Source organism: Kogia breviceps, chromosome 19, assembly GCF_026419965.1.
Source record: "Kogia breviceps isolate mKogBre1 chromosome 19, mKogBre1 haplotype 1, whole genome shotgun sequence".
Classification (NCBI taxonomy): Eukaryota; Metazoa; Chordata; class Mammalia; order Artiodactyla; family Physeteridae; genus Kogia; species Kogia breviceps.
In genome coordinates, this window is record NC_081328.1 from 56038582 (window position 1) to 56055113 (window position 16532).

General features: G+C 47.0%; 1 protein-coding gene across 2 annotated transcripts in view; it reads right to left on the reverse strand.

Moving 5' to 3' along the window:
* Positions 1-7659: 7659 nt before the first annotated feature.
* ARSG (arylsulfatase G) overlaps positions 7660-16532 on the reverse strand; it is a 164519-nt gene continuing 155646 nt past the window's right edge. The window contains exons 15-16 of one of the 2 annotated variants that reach the window (XR_010838173.1): positions 8278-8506; positions 7660-7880 (exon numbers count right to left, since the gene is read on the reverse strand). The gene's annotated coding sequence lies outside the window, so the exon portion shown is untranslated. Of the gene's footprint in view, positions 8507-16532 lie in introns of both variants that reach the window. The other variant, XR_010838172.1, reaches the window with a different exon arrangement.

Here is a 16532-nt window from a genome sequence, read left to right on the forward strand (position 1 = left end):
AGGGTCTGCTTGGCCAACCGGGCCGCTCTCCCCTCCGGGGGTGCTGTCGCCAGTGGAGGCCACACAGTCCCTATGGGCACAAAATGCTGGAAAGGACTTTGTCGGGGTCCAAGAGAGGCCTGAGTCCTTCTAGCTCCTGAAATGCCCCCATCCTCGCCCCGACCCCGCATAATGAGAAGTACAAAACGTGCAGGTGGGCACAAACCGTCTGTGACCACACGAGAAATCTCAACCGCCTGGAAAAACTGCCCTCATCGGGGATGATGGAGGGGAGGGCGGGGGAGCGACTTCTTTACTGCTTCAGCCATTTTTTTTTTCCCGTGCAAGTATCCGCCCGTGGGAGGAAAGGGGATGCGAGGCAGGGGACGCTTTCGGACATATGGTGTTGCTCAAAGAATAAAGAAGGCCCTTGGAACACAGGTATCTTTGTGTCTGGCTGGTACCTGTTGTACCCTTGGGGTATATAGCTCTAGGGCTGTATGTGTAAAATACACAATGGATTTAACACATAATACAAAAAATATATAAATACTTCTAATAATTTTTATACTGATTCCAGGCCGAAACCGTAATATTTTGGATATATTCGGTTAAATATTATTAAGATTAATTTCGCTTTTGTTTTTTAACCTTTTTAATATAGCTATTAGAAAATTTTTAATTTCCTCTATGACTCGTGTTTATAGTGCTTCTGTTGGATATCACTGTCCTAACAGGCCAGCTGCTCCCCGAAATCCACCAGTATGATAAGGCTCCTGCTTATCAGAATATTTCTTTTATTTAGTTGTGGTTATCGCTCCCCTTGCTCCCCGCCCACGGGCTTTCTGAAAGTCAGAGGAAGCATAGGCAACATCAGAAAGGCCAGATTAGGCCTATAAGAGGGGAATGCAGGGGGGAAGTTTCTTCTCGCACCTACGCCCCCATGGGACTTCCGCCAGGGATGGGTGGAATGGGAGATTAAAGGCACAGCCTCCGTCGTCGTATATACGATTTCACCCTTGTCAGTACAAAGAAAGGCTAATTAAACTGAACCCTAAGCTGGCAAGCAGGAGAGGAAATTCAATAGCACTGAGCAGGCCCGGTGGCGTTCGTTCTGAGAAGAAAACACGGCGGTCGGATAAATCTGAGTTTGGTTTCAGGCTCTGCCGTCTCCGCTAATTGACTGAATCCCCTTGAGCCTCAGTCTCTTCAGTCATAAAGGATGAGCAGGGCTGTGCTAAAATGAAGTAATAAAGCTAATAACGGCACACACGTCTATAGCACGTACTGTGTTCCTGGCAGTGTTCTAAGTGCTTCACTCATAATAATTAATCGAATCTTCATAATGAACCCTAGCATCAGTATTATTATGATGTTATTGTCACGGAAGGAAAAAGAGGCCTGGAGCAGTTAGGTGACTCCTGTGTTTCATACCTAGGCAGTGAGCCTAATCACGCTCCTTTGCAGCACGCATGTAAAGAAAGGGCCCAGCACAGGGCCGGATACAATAGGGAAATACTCGTTTGCTTCTCAGTTGCTCTCCCCTTCCTCAGGAGCTGCCCACACTACTAGGTTAAGACTGAATTGCACTGTGTCCCATTCTCAGTGTTACCTTCCTAAGAGAGTCAATACACTTAGAATAGGGAAACCAGCAAGCTGGTGACATTGAGCCTCGTGCTTTGAGTTGCAGCTGACTCCGTGCTGAGCCCTGGCTGTGTGTCCCCATTCAGCTGCATTCAGGCCCCAGTCCAGCCACCGGGCCGTGTCGTTTCCTGTGTCCGTCGCACTCAACCTTGTTCTAGCTGCCAAATCCTCCTGGGCTGGGGCCTTGAAAGACAAAAAGGGAAATGTGCGGCAGATAGTTGAGCCGGGGAGAGTTCACTGAGACAGCTGCTGCGAAAAGCCAAACAGCCTCCTGTGGTTTCCAAACGCTGCGAATGCTCTTTCAGTGCAGCCGGCGTGCCGCTGCGAGAATTTCAACTCATCCAATTCACTGCAGAAAGGACAGTGGTTCCACCCTAGTTTGTGTGGTTTCCCCTTCTCCGGAGGCCTTCTGCCCTGAATTCCAAGGTCTGTCAGCCCTTTTTTTTTTTTCTTTTTTAAAAAATCTGTGTCCTTGGAAAAGCTCCACAAAATGAGTTTCTACGGTAGTGGCGTTGTAAGTAAATTTTTCTCTTCAAAACAAAATTCCTTAATTGCTGTTACAATGTTTGTGAAACAAACAACAGCAAACAATTTTAAAAGCAAAATAAACATCAGTTATGCATTTAGTAAGCAGAAGTTGAACTAAGAAAGCCAGTGTACAGAAATAGAGACACAAATGTAGAGAACAAACATATGGACACCAAGGGGGAAAGGGGGTGGTGCTGGGATGAACTGGGAGATTGGGATTGACATGGATACACTGATATGTATAAAATAGATAACTAATGAGAAATTGCCATATAGCACGGGAACTCCACTTCGCTGTACAGTAGGAACTAACAGGACGTTGTAAAACAACTCTACCCCAATAAAAATTTTTAAAAAAAGAAAGCCAGTGTATCAAAGGGAGGAATATTTTGGCATGCCATTTCTTAGTGTTTCTTATGTTTAAAGTTTCCATTAGGTGAGGCCAGATGCATGTATTTGAGGTTTCCAAGGAGTAGTTTTCAGACTATCACCACCTATTTGTGCTGAGTATATATGCTTCCTGTGGAACCCAAGACTGTGGTTTCAAAGATAACCTGATTCCAGCAAGCATTCCAATGCCAAAAGTCTTTCTGCTTTTCTCCCTGGCAAATGTCCACGGAGGAGCTGATGTTGCAGCCTTGACTCTGAAGAGGGTCTGGAGGCCCAAATTCTCCCTCTGGGGACCTCAATCTTTTCTCTTAAGGCGTTTATAAAGGGTAATGTGCCTTACTTACAGACTACTGTTCTAAAGGTGAATCACGTCTAACAACTGCCTTCTCAACAACATCCAGACTAGTATTTGGCCGAAAAGCGGGTATCAGGGCCTAGCTAAGTTGACTCGTAAAAATTAATCATCACAAGCATGAGTCAAGTCTAGCCCAGATAGTTGTATGAATCTCTTCTAAATATTCTTCTCCCAGATATGGGTCTCCTATGCCTTTGCTAGTTTTAACTCATGCTAACCCCAAATCAGTAGTTCACAGATTTAGGGCTTAAAAAAAAAATAGTGATGATAAGCAACCAGAATTTACTGTATAACACAGGGAATTCTATGTGATATCTTATAATAACCTACAATGGAATACAATTTTAACAAAACAACTGAATCACTCTGCTGTACACCTGAAACTAACACAACATCGTAATCAAATACATTTCCATAAAAAAAGTCTTAGTCATGGTCTCCTCAGAGAAGCTGATGAAAACAAGGGCTTTCTTTCTCCCCAGAAAATACGCCAAGCATACACACGTATGACATGTATCGCCTGATTTCAGTGGGTCCACAGATACTGACGCTCATCCATGCCTGGATGTCAGGTTCAGAAGCCTTAAAAGGTATTTCCTGAGCAAACACAGGGCAGGCCCTAGACGCCTGGGATGCAGAGAAGGTGAAGGATGAGCCTTTCGAGGCCCCGCCCTCGAAGGCAAGGAGTGAGATTGCTGCATCCCACGGTACGAGTATGTTTACTTTTGTGAGAAACCTCCAAACTGTCTTCCAGAGTGGCTGTGCCCCGTGTTGCGTCCCCACCGGCGGTGACGAGAGTTCCTGGTGCTCCCCACCCTCGGCAGCATTTGGCGTTGTCAGCGTTTTGGATTTTAGGCATCTATCAGGTATGTAGCGGTATGTCGTTGCTGTTTTAACTTGCAGTTCCCTAACAGCCTTTGATGTTCAGCTTCACTTTGTATGTTTATTTGCCATCTGTGTATCTTCTTTGATGAGGTTAAGATCTCCTGCCCATTTTCGAATTGGGTTGTTTTCTCATTGTTGAGTTTTAAGAGTTCTTTGTGTATTTTGAATAAAGTTCATATAATTTTCACGTCACATTCTTTTGCTTTCTTTCGACGATTTTCAAATGTAAAAATTATTTGTAGCTTGTGAGCTGTACAAAAACATCGTGGGCCAGAGTCAACCCACAGGCCATAGTTTGGCAACCCCTGCCTTAGAAGTTTGGGTTTCCTTCTTAGAGCCGCCGGGGAACCCTACAATGGTCACGTGCAGGGAAGAGACGTGGTCAAGTCCACGCTTTATCACTCTGCCTCTAGTGAAGCGAGGGCAGGCCCAGGGTGTATGAGGGAGCTTGGAGCAAAGACACCTGCTGGAGTTTGTTGCCAGAATCAGGTGAGGGGTAGGAATGGCTTAAACTAGTAAAATTTTTATGCAAGTGAGTAGAGCTGGGCCTATTCCAGAAATACTAAAGAAATAGGAGAGACAGAACCTAGGGGTTGCTGTGGCGCTTCAGGAGGAGGGGCGGCTCGAGGATGACCCCTCCGTTTCTGTCTCGGCCAATGAATCAACGCTGCCGCCCTTCACTGAGACAGAGAAGCAGAGGGAGGAACAGCGAGGTGGGCGGGGTGCGGGGCCGTGAGTCGCCCACGAGGGACTGTCAGTTGTGTGCTGGTTGGAAGCTCAGGAGACAGTTAAGGGCTTTGAAATCATCAGCTTATTAATTTCAAAGCCATGGGCGTGAATGACATCCTTCCCGGTAGCAGGTGTTGAGAGAGAAGCAAAGGGAAGAAGGGATGTTAGAAAGCAGGCAGCAAACCAGGAGAGAATGGGGGTCACAGAAGGTGAGGGGGGCAAGTGTCTCGAGAAGAAGACACAGAATAAGAAGTGAAGAGCCAGGGCAATTCACAGCACCGGGAACCAAGATGACACTTCTGACCTGCAGTCAAGGGGGAAAGGATGCTCAGAGCTGTTTTTCCACATGGACTCCTTTGTGTGACCAGCCCGCAAGAGATTAGAGAACAAATAATCATGAGGCTATTGTGCTGATTAAAGCCATTTGAAACTTGCATCCCTCGAAAGGCACAGGGAAAATACACAGAATGTCAAGGCTGTATTGTTTCTATTAACTGCTTTCCTACTCACATCCCGCGGATGGAATCCTGGGTGGTGTTCTCACCCAACCAATTCTACACTGTGATTTCGGGTGTTGTCCCCAACTGGCACATTGCCGGAGCCTGGTTCTCCTGCCTTCCCAGAAGTCCTGTGAGTCACCCAATATACGTTCAATAAATTCCTTTTCTACTTACGTCATCATGGGTTTGTTTCTTTGCTTACATAAAAGAGAGAGCTCTGAGTGATATGTCCCTTATCCTGTCCTGGAAAATAAGAGTATAAAAATCTCCAGGCTCTTGTTGGATAATTAGGGAGTGACCTATTCGTTAATGTGCCGTCTTCACGTCAGCCGAGAGGAAAAAAACCAAACAAACCACTGGACAGTGACTGTGGTCACCCAGTCAAAAGTCACAACTGCGTGGGGAGTCCAGGCTGGCCGGCCACACTTTGAGCAACCCTTGATCCACCCAAGCCTGAAGGTGGCAGCCAGAGAAGAGAGCTCCGATCAGGGGCCATCACTGAACAACTCCTCACTCTACAGTGCAGGGGCCATCTCCACTGTAGAGGATGAACACAAAAATATTCTCCTCCCTGGGCTTCCCCGGTGGCGCAGTGGTTGAGAATCCGCCTGTCGATGCAGGGGACGCGGGTTCGTGCCCCGGTCCGGGAGGATCCCACGTGCCGCGGAGCAGCTGGGCCCGTGAGCCGTGGCCGCTGCGCCTGCGCGTCCGGAGCCTGTGCTCCGCAACGGGAGAGGCCGCGACGGTGAGAGGCCCGCGTACCGAAAAAAAAAAAAAAAAAAAAAAAAAAAAAAATATATATATATATATATATATATATATATATATATATTTATTCTCCTCTCTAAGCTGGAGAAAAGCATGAAAAAATTTTCAATGCCTATGCTGAGAAACCCTATGTGCCTTTTCCACTTTGAAATAAACATTCTACCCTCTTAACCGTGGTTGTGGGTGAGCTTTACCAGGCAGCTCTCATGGCTGTGGCGCTTCTGGACTGAAACCTGGCGTGCTTCCCCAGCCCTGCGTGCTCTGCCATTTGGACTCCAGGATGGAAATCGGTGCCCCATGTCTGAATGTTTTCTCATCCCTTCTTGCTGAATTGGTCGTATATCCTCAACCATCTCCTTCCTCTCTCTCCTGCCCCCACGACACCCCTGCCCCTTGCACTGAGTTTGGGATTCTGGATTTGCAGCTAGCTGGCCTCCTGGCCCGTGTTCTTACAGACCCATCCTATCCTCCCATCCCCTTGATACAGTTTGAGTTCCTATCCTGGCATTCCCTTGCTCTTCCCTATTTTTCTACCACCCATCTCTCTTCGGCCCTAGTTGCGAGTATAAGGTGTTAGCATTTTATGCAAAGCACAAATTCCTGAAGACTGATCCTGAGGAAGGCTGGTGGGTGTTGTCAGGTACCAACTGAACTGGCACCACCAAGTGGCAATGGTATAAACAGAGCTTAGGATTCACTCCAGCTTTGAAACTATGCGGCTGGAACTTTAGGTCATCTTATTTAGGTTTGCATCAAACTGACACATATATTTTTGTCTCTACTATGCTTTGCCTTGACCGCTCATTCAATGACAGTTCAATGTGAACCTACTCTGCCAGGAACTGTGATCGTCCTTACAAGGGTCCCCAACGTGGTCCCTGGTGTCTAGGGGGAGAGACAGAAAAATACACACGGGTGAGGGAGGGCGGGGAGTAGGCAGGGAGGACTTCCCAGAGGAGGTGGCATCTAAACTGAGATAAGAAGAATAAGGAAGAGCTGGTGAAGAGCGGAGAAGGAGCACTTTTCAGACAGAGGAAACGTGTACAAAACACCCAGAGGTAAGAGGGAACAGGCTGGAGGACATCTGGGAACCTGCAAGTAATTTAGGGCACGTGGATCCAGAGACCGTGGGGGGGTCCCAGCAAAAGATGAGTCTGAGCAGTTCACGGCAATAAGGCCGACACACGCGGAGGGCGCACTTTGTGCCCCAGACCGCTCCCGCGTTGTACACAGGCTGACTCGGCCGAGATCCTCATCACAACTTTCTGGGGTGGGTGGCAGTGTTGTTCCTCCCACTTTACAGACGCGGAGACCGAGGCAGGAGGACTTGAGGAACTTGCCCGAGTTGTGTGTATAGCAGGAAAGGTAGAGCTGGGGTGTGAGCCAGGACGTTGAGTCAAGCTCACGCACCGCGGCTTTCACCCGAGTCCTTCAGGGAGGAGAGGGACATGGGCAGGGTGTGCTTTGGAAAGAGTACAGGGTGCCCTCATGTTCCCTGATGCCAGCACGGCTGAGACCAAGGACGTCTGGGAGTGAACCCGCAAGGAAGACACCAGCAGACATCAGAGCCGGCCCAGGAAGCAAGGGGGCAGCGGCGCGCGACGGTTTGGGGGTCAACTGCCAGGTTTCTAAGAACGGAGTGGCGATCTGCCCAGATGGCAGCCAAGGCTGCAGGGGATTGACCGGGCTGGCTCCCGGCTACTTCTTCAAGGCAGAAACAGCCAGCAGCCCACTTGAGCCAGACTGCCGGGGGCCTGACACCAACTTATCTTTCCCAGCTTAACTTTCTAAATTCACCTTCTATCCTCATCCAACTAGGACCTACTCTGTTATTTATACCCAGACACATTCACGAAACGATTGAAAGACCATCGCGACAAATAAGCACATAACGAAATTATGTTAGAACGTGAATAAGCACAAATATTAAGATCAGGAAAAAAAAAACATGGTGAAGGGCAGAGGTCAGGCTGGGGGGGGGGGGAGTGAGATGAAACACAAATGCTCCAGCTGTGAGATTCTCCTACCGCTGCTCTTGTCAAATTCAAGTTCGACGCCAAGCTTCCAGTCAAAGCGAAAGGGAGACGAGGTCATTTACATGGCTGTCATTGACAGAAAAGAGGAAGTGCACCCATCTGTCGAGAAACTTCTGTGGCCCTTGGCTGGCGAAGTTTGACATGGGTTTTACAGCGGCCCTGCCCTCCAGGCCCTCAGCGCCCTCTGCTTTCCCAAGGCCAGGCGCTGATGTAGGCCGTTGCCTACGAGCACACGGCTGTCAGTCAGAATCCTGCCCAGATGTCAAAGCTCAGCTTAAGGAGCTTGGCACCCATGAAGTTGCCTCCTTCCTCCCGGGTCAGATGCTCTTCCCTCATGTATTTCCCTGCCTCGTTTTCCCTTATTTCATAGCACTCAGCACACTCCACGTTGTAATTCAATGTGTACACGTCTCATCTTACTGAGGTGGCTTTGTGGTTATAGGGACAACTTCAGTCAACCTACCTGGGTTCTACCTGTGACACTGACAAGCCACGTAACCTTAGGTAGATCACTTCCTTTTCCTTGGCTTCAGTCTTCTCATCTGTAAAATGGGCATTAGAAGAACATCATCCTTGTTCCCTTGGTAGAGGGTTCCTGGCACCTGAATTACCAGCATCTTCATTCCCATTATCGTCTCCTCTTCTCCCAGCGCTGAGCCGTCCAATGCAGTAGCCACAGGTGGCTCTTTAAACTGAAATCAATAATAATTAAAATAAAGTGTAGGGCTTCCCTGGTGGCGCAGTGGTTGAGAGTCCGCCTGCCCGCGGATGCAGGGGACGCGGGTTCGTGCCCCGGTCCGGGAGGATCCCACGTGCCGCGGAGCGGCTGGGCCCGTGAGCCGTGGCCGCTGCGCCTGCACGTCCGGAGCCCGTGCTCCGCAACGGGAGAGGCCGTGACAGTGAGAGGCCCGCGTACCACAAAAAAAATAAAATAAAATAAAAATAAATTGTATAAGTCAGTTCTTCACTGGCACTAGCTTCATGTCAAGTGCCACAGGTGGCTGGTGGCCACCATATTGGACGACGACAGATAGGGACCATTTCCATTGTCACGAAAGTTATATTGTCTGACACGGGTCTACAGCAAGGATTGGCTTTCTTTTTCTCTGTAAAGGGTCAGACAGTAATTATTTTAGACTTTGCAGTCATATGGTCTCTGTTGCAACTACTCAACTCTGCCAATGTGGCATCGAAACAGCTACAGATAATGCGTAAGTGAACGGGCATGGCTATGTTTCCGAAAACGTTATTTACGGGTGCTTAAACTGGAATCTCTGGTTTTCACATTTCACAGAACGTTATTCAGATTTTTTTTCAACCACTTGAAAAGGGGGAAATCACTCTTAACCTGTGAGCTGTTCAAAAAGGATAGACCGTAGTTTGCTGACCCTTGCTCTAGCATGTAAGCTCCTTCTGGACAAATCTCCCATCTTTTATTTATAGGTCCATATCCTGGAATACCTATTCGTGGGTGTCTCTTATGCAGCAGGCTCCTGTTCTGCTTTGGAGGAGAGTCACTCAGAAGTCACAGCCTCTGTATTGCAAGAGCTCACAGACTGTGGTCAGCAGAATAACGGCCCCCAAAGATGTCGACCTGCTGCTCCCCAGAATCTATGATATTTCATATCGCATGGCAAAGCGCAGTCAAGGTTCCACACGGAGTTAAGGCTGCAGATGACCTTAGGGTAGGGAGATTAACCTGGATTTTCTGAGTGGTCCCCACGTACTCACAAGGGTCCTTAAATACAGAAGAGGAAGGCAGAGGAGCCACTGTCAGAGAGATGCAACGTGAGAAAGACTAGACCAGCCATCGCCGGCTGTGAAGATGGAGAAGGCTCCGAGTCGAGGAACGTGGGTAACTTCTAGACAACGTGAAATGCAAGAAACAAATTCTTCCCTGGAGCCTCCAGAAAGGAAGGCAGCCCTACCAACACCTTGATTTCAGCCTGGTGAGACCCACTCAGGGCTCTGACTTCCAGGACTCCAGATAAGTTTGCAGCGTCTTAAGACACTAAGTTTGTGGTAATTTGATACAGCAGCAACAGGCACTGATACACAGACCAACGGAAGAGAAGGACCTGGGAACAGATGTGGCGCGTCGTCGAGCGCCACCGAAGCGGGTACAACGCACAACATTAGCACGAGCAGTCCAGGCAGATGGAAGAGAGGAGAAAAGAGGCCCGGCATGCACGCGGAATCGTCTGGGTTTGTCCTTCTGAAACTGGCTTATTTCACTGAGCATGTAAAATGCCGCCGCCAGGAGGAATCTAAACTGTCAAACTCGCAGAAGCAGAGACTAGGGGCTGGGGGAGGGGCGTGTGGGGAGATGTCCTTCCGTGGGTAGAAAGGGTCAGTTATGCAAGACAAGTAAGTTCTTATGAAACAAAACACTGTCAATCAACTCTACTCCAATATAAAATTAAAAAGTTTTTAAAAGATGAGTAAATTCTAGAGACCTACTGTACAGTCTTGTGTCTAGTGTTAAATAAAATATTATGCACCTAAAACTTTGTTAAGAAGGTAGACCTCATATTAAGCTTTCTTACCACACACGCACATACATTAAACATGTCATTTTTTAAAATATCCATTAGCCGTCAATAAAGCTGTTGTTAAAAAAAAAAAGAGGCGCAGCATGGACAAAAGCACGGAGAATAAAGACCGTATGGGGTTCCAGAACCTATAAGAAGTCCGAGATTAGCAGAGAGCTCAGTAGGCGGGGAAACGTAGGTGGAGCCCGATGGGGGAGGACCCCAGCCCTGCTGTCAAGCCTTTCTTTGTCTTCTGGAATTCTAGTTATTGGTCGCCAGGGAACGAATTAATCCAGCACTTAAAGCAACAATCGCAGGGCGGTATCTCCTGATTTCGTGGATCAGGAGTTTTGGCAGAATTCGGTTGGGGGGGGGTCTTCTGCTTTATGCGGCGTCCACGGAGGTCACCGGGTGGTGTTGAGCCAGCGGATGGGCTGGCCTGAAGGATGCAGGTGGCCTTGCTCACAGGACGGACGTCTCAAGACGCCACAGCTCTTCCACGAGGGCCCAGAGCTCCCAGAGCGAGAGTATCCCGAGAGAGCCAGGCAAAACGTGCGTGGCTTTTGATGACCTAACCCGGAAGTCTCAGAACTTGTTCCTCCCGCATGCTCGTGGTCAGACACGAGCCTGCAGCCAGCCCGGTTCCAAAGGGAAGGGCGCTGAAGCCCATCTCTCAATGGAAGGAGTGTCAAAGCTCCTGGGCCATCTTTAATCTGCCACATATAGAAACAGGGAGCTGGGAAAGGGCTTTTTTTTTTTTCTTTTTTGGACTATGTGGGGTTTTAAAAAACATTTTCAGTATAGAAGAATACAAAAAAGAACATTAGAAATCACCCGCAACCCCACTACCCAGAAACGATCACATACCATCGTGAAGAATTTCCTTTTAATATTTTTGATGCTTCACCTTTTCAGACTCTCCATTTTTTTACTTTTCCGCTGAAGGACTTTAAATAGGAAAGAGACAGTATTACATTTGCATGTTGAAATGTTACTTTGGCTTCAGTGTGGGAAGAGTCTGGCAGGGAGACAAATTGGGCTGCTGTTGACGTAACGGAGGCTATGACCCCCCAGGCTTGGCTGCAGAAAGCAGGGGAGGGCCAAGAGGAGGGCCCACTGATTCCAGGAGCTTCTCCCCACTTCGTTTTTGGGTACAGACAATATAACTTTTAAAAATGCGATGCAAAGTGCTTTGCAAATGCAACTTCAGGACAAGCCCAATCCGGAAACAGCCTGGAGAGAGAGCCATATGAAAGTTTATTTCTCACTCACACTACAAATCTACCAGGTGGCCCGAAATATGGTTCCATATTATCTTCACACCAGATCTCAGTTTTTAAAAGTGGCCTCTTTCTAGAACATCCTGGCAGCGGGACAGAAGCATTAGCTCCTAAAACTTCTGTAGAGGAAAGACCCATATCGGTTCCTCTCGCGTTTCACTGGTCAAAGCAGATCTCAGGCTGGTGAGGTTGGAAATGGGGCAGAGAAGACTCACAGTGGCCTCTGCACAGACCTCTGATCTCAGCCCTTCTGCTTTCCCGCCTGCACACCCTCCGGCCACATCGTCGTCCTTGCTGCTGTTCAAACGAGGCAGATACTCCTCGGTGCTGGCCATTCCGTCCACCTGAAACGCTGAGTTACACCCCCAGCCTCAGGGCTCGAGAGCCCCAGCTCCTTCAGGTCTGTGCTCAAACGCCAGCTGACTCTCTTATTCCAAACGCCACCTTCCACCCGCCTCCAACACGAAGCCTGTCCTGCACACAGTTACTCCGTATTTACCACCGTATGACTTATTATATCTATTTTGCTAGTTTGTTTAGTCTCTCCCCCTTCTTCGCTCTCACACACACACAGAAATGTAAGTTTCACAAGAGCCAAGATTTCGCTTTGAACCCTGTTGTGTCTCCAATACTTAGAATAGCATCTGGTACACAAAAAGGGCTAAAAATACCTTTGAAAGAGTGTGACGAACGAATGACTCTACTAGAAAGATGATTAGCTCAGGAGAAAGTCAGAAAACGTTGACTAAATTTTAACTGCATGCCTCTCACTACACAGCAGACAGTCTGGCTCAATAAATATTCATTAACTCATTTGGTTGACCTTCATTTGAAACCCTTAGATGGTAAAAGTGTACCTGCAGGTAAAATGTATTTCCCAGCCATCGAATTATAGGTAGCTTTAGTTGTCTGTGTTTTTTGGATCTTTTATTAATAGCACAATATTTGGAGCTCTCGCTATGTGCCCGGCACATACGTATATGAACATGAACGCCTGGTGAAATCCATATGACATCGGCTCCGGGCTGTAACTAGCCTGAGTATACCCACTAACACCTGGGTAACTGGGGTGGATCAGATGAGTGACTTCTGCAAGTTGACACAGCTCATCAAAAATGGGACCAGGGCTTCCCTGGTGGCGCAGCGGTTGAGAATCCGCCTGCCGATGCAGGGCACGTGGGAGGCCACGTCAGTGAGAGGTCCGCGTACCGCAAAAAAAAAAAAAAAAAAAGGGACCAGATTTCTAACTCAAGCTTGATTCTGGAGCAACAGCCATACCGTGTTGTTGCTTTCCATGGTGAGCATAATTTATCCTTAGAATATGAAGAGGGAGGGGGAACTCTTATTTAAAAGAAGAAGAAAGAAAAAGAGGAGAAGGAGGAAGAGGAGAAAGGGGGGAAGGGGAGAAGGAGGAGGAAGGAAGGGAGGAGAGAGGAAGAGGAAGAGAGAGAGGAAAACAGAGAAGAAGCATCTCCTTAAAATCAGGAGCGTGCATCTCCTGACATCATAGCAGACTACAGGACAGTCCCCTGGAAAGCCACTGACGCTCTCAAGCCTCCGTACTCGTGAAGACATTCCAAAACCTCGTGGGGTCTTCTCTGCCCAGCCCCAACATCAGCCCGACGAATGTGAAATTGATTTTGCAAAGTTGGCTGCTTCCTGAGATCAGTCAGCTGTTCACTGAATCACTAAATACGTCGGAGCTGATCACGGAGCTGCAAGAGTGTTTCCCGAGAATCAAGGGAATGAACACAAGTTTTGCGAATGAAGCTCTTCCGTCTTTGCAAGAAGAATCAGAAGGTTTCTTCCTTTATCCCCACAGCCTCTCATCTCCAAAAAAATGTGGATGCAAAGGGAAGTCTCTCCTTCTGTGGTTCAGGCATTATCACCATTTTACAAACACAGAGAGGAAAAAGTGGGGGAGTTGAAAAGGCCCTATCTCCGGAGTGAAAGAGCAAAGGGTCAAAAGAACAAGTGGTCGCTAAAAAAGAAATATTTTTAGAAGGCTTAACTCACTAGAAGTAACAGATGTCTTCTCCCTTTTATTCTGCCCTTCCTCTTTCACAAAGCAAACCCACTGCCGTATTAATACAACATAATCCACGGACATGCAGTCGCTCCGAGGTCTATGATGATACCCTGGTGCAGACACAGCAATAGCTGGCTTAAGAGGTCACCCGGCATCCAACTCGTTGTGGAAATGAAGTTGGTCATGGTCTCCCACTCTCCTTCTCTGTTGAGCTTACCTTTGCCTCTAGACAAATAGTACTGTGTGCATAAGCTACTGCTCTTCTCAGGATTTCTCCACGACGATTTGGTGGGTAAAATAATCTAATTAGCAGAAAGGCAGCCCATCATCTGCCCATGAATCCAGCAAGTCATAAAAGTTCAGGCTGCTCTTTGAGTCCTTGGCAAAACACAAGTATCTGTGATGTCTTCATATAGTTCAGCAGTCTCTTACAAACTAGGCCACTAATTTGATAGTGCTTTGCTGCATTCTGGTGAAGGACACTATTCTCTCTTTTTTTAAAATGTATTTTATTGAAGTAGAGTTGATTTACAATGTTGGGTTAATTTCTGCTGGACAGCAAAGTGATTCACTTATAATATACACACGTCCCTTTTCATATTCTTTTCCACTATGGTTTATCTCAGGATGTTGAATCTAGTTTCCTGTGCTCTACAATAGAACCTTGTTCTATATATAATATATATCCTATATATATTTATTATATATATAATATATTATATATAATATATATTATATATATTATATATTATATACAATATATATTATAATATATATTGTATCTTATAATATATTATATATATATTATAAGATATAATATATATATTATATATATCCTATGTATAATAGTTTGCATCTGCTAATCCCAACTCCAAATCCATGCCTCCCCCACCCCCTCTCTCCCTTGGCGACCGCAAGTCTGTTCTCTATTGGAGGACACTGTTCTGATGATCAGCCCTCTCCATCTGAGTTGATGAGCTTCTAAAACTGACCCAAGTAGAGCATCCTCAACCTGATAAGGCGCAATGCTGAAAAACCTATAGCTGGCACATAGTAAATGCTCAATAAATATCAACCATTATTATTTTCATATGTAAATTTTCAGTTGTATGCAGTCAAAACTGTTAGTCTCTTTCATTATGGCTTCATCCTGCAAACGGCCACTCATTTTTCAAAATTCAGCTTCAACATCTCCTTGAAGACCTCTTCCCTGCTCCCCTGGCAGTCTATGCCTCCCCACTGGAGCACACGGCCCATGCCACACAGCCAGGACCTATTTCCTCAGCCAGCTCTGGCTCTCTCCACTCATTTAGAAACTCCCTAAAGGTAGAGCTTCTCTCCCATTTTGTACCTCGGCACCTAGAACAGCGCCGGGTGCACTGAGCACTCAGTGCACCTCGGTCTCCTTTCCCTTAATCTTCACGATGCAGCTTAAGTTCCACGCCCTCCAAAAAGCTTTCTTCGTCAACTCAAGCTTCTCTCGTCTTTTTTTCCCCAGCTGCATTGAGGTATGATTGACAAATTTAAAATTTGCATATTTTTAAGGTGTACAATGTGATGGTTTGCTGTAAGTATGCCTTATATAATGATTAAACAATCAAGCTAATTAACACAGCCATCAACTAATATAGTGACCGTGTGTGTGTGTGTGTGTGTGTGTGTGTGTGTGTGTGTGGTGACGCTGGGTTTTTGTTTTTGTTTTTTAATTTATTTTTTGGCTGCATTGGGTCTTTGTTTTACTGCACGCAGGTTTTCTCTAGTTGAGGCGAGCAGGGGCTACTCTTTGTTGTGGTGCGCACGCAGGCTTCTCATTGCGGTGGCTTCTCTTGTTGCGGAGCACGGGCTCTAGGCGTGCGGGCTCAGTAGTTGTGGCGCGTGGGCTTCAGTAGTTGTGGCTTGTGGGCTCTGGAGCGCAGGCTCAGTAGTTGTGGCCAATGGGCTTAGTTGCTCCACGGCATGTGGGATCTTCCCGGACCAGGGCTCGAACCCGTGTCCCCTGCTTTGGCAGGCGGATCCTTAACCCCTGGGGTTTTATGTATTCTTGTCATCTTTGTATCACCAGTGCCTGGCACATATTAGGCCCATGAATACATGAATGAATGGCTGGATGGATGAGTGACTATCAAGATGGAAGATTCTGATAAAAAGGAACATTTCTGATTATCGTCACCCGGAAATTTTGGATCCCATATAACAACGTTTTTAATGTATGACTAAGTTCTCAAGAAGGACAGGGAAACCTCAGGAGCCAAAACATGACACAGGCCAACACGGCAAATGAAAAGTACAAACAAAAAGAGCAGACCTGGAAGGGGGTGAGCTGATGCTATGACTGGTAGGGAGAGACCGCCTATTAGACCTGGTAAACAGCAGGCTTAGATTGCAGAGCCTGCACAGAAATGGGAGGTGAAGCCTCAGACCTACATGAGGCAGGGAACTGAAACTAAGACCCCTGCATAAAAGCGAGGTCTTTGAAGGTCTACCCGCACTGTAAAAGGGAGGAAGACTATCCATTAGCTCAGAAAGACAAAGCTTGTCTTCCTCTGAGTTCTGGGTAAGATGGAAAATTTCCCCTGAATCCTCCAGCCTCAAGTGGATTTGGGCCTCAAATGTATAGTAGCTGGGTTGTCTGGGAACCCTTGAACTGATCAATTAACCTTTTAAATAATCCCAGAATAATGTTATCTGTGGGGTGAAGCGGTGCAGCCACTATGGAAAAGAATATGGAGTTTCCTCAAAAAATTAAAAATAGAACTACCTTATGATCCAGCAATTCCACTTCTGAGTATTTACCCTAAAGAAATGAGAGCACTAACTTGAAGAGACACCTGCACCCCTGTGGTCATTGCAGCATTATTTACAATAGCCGAGACGGGGA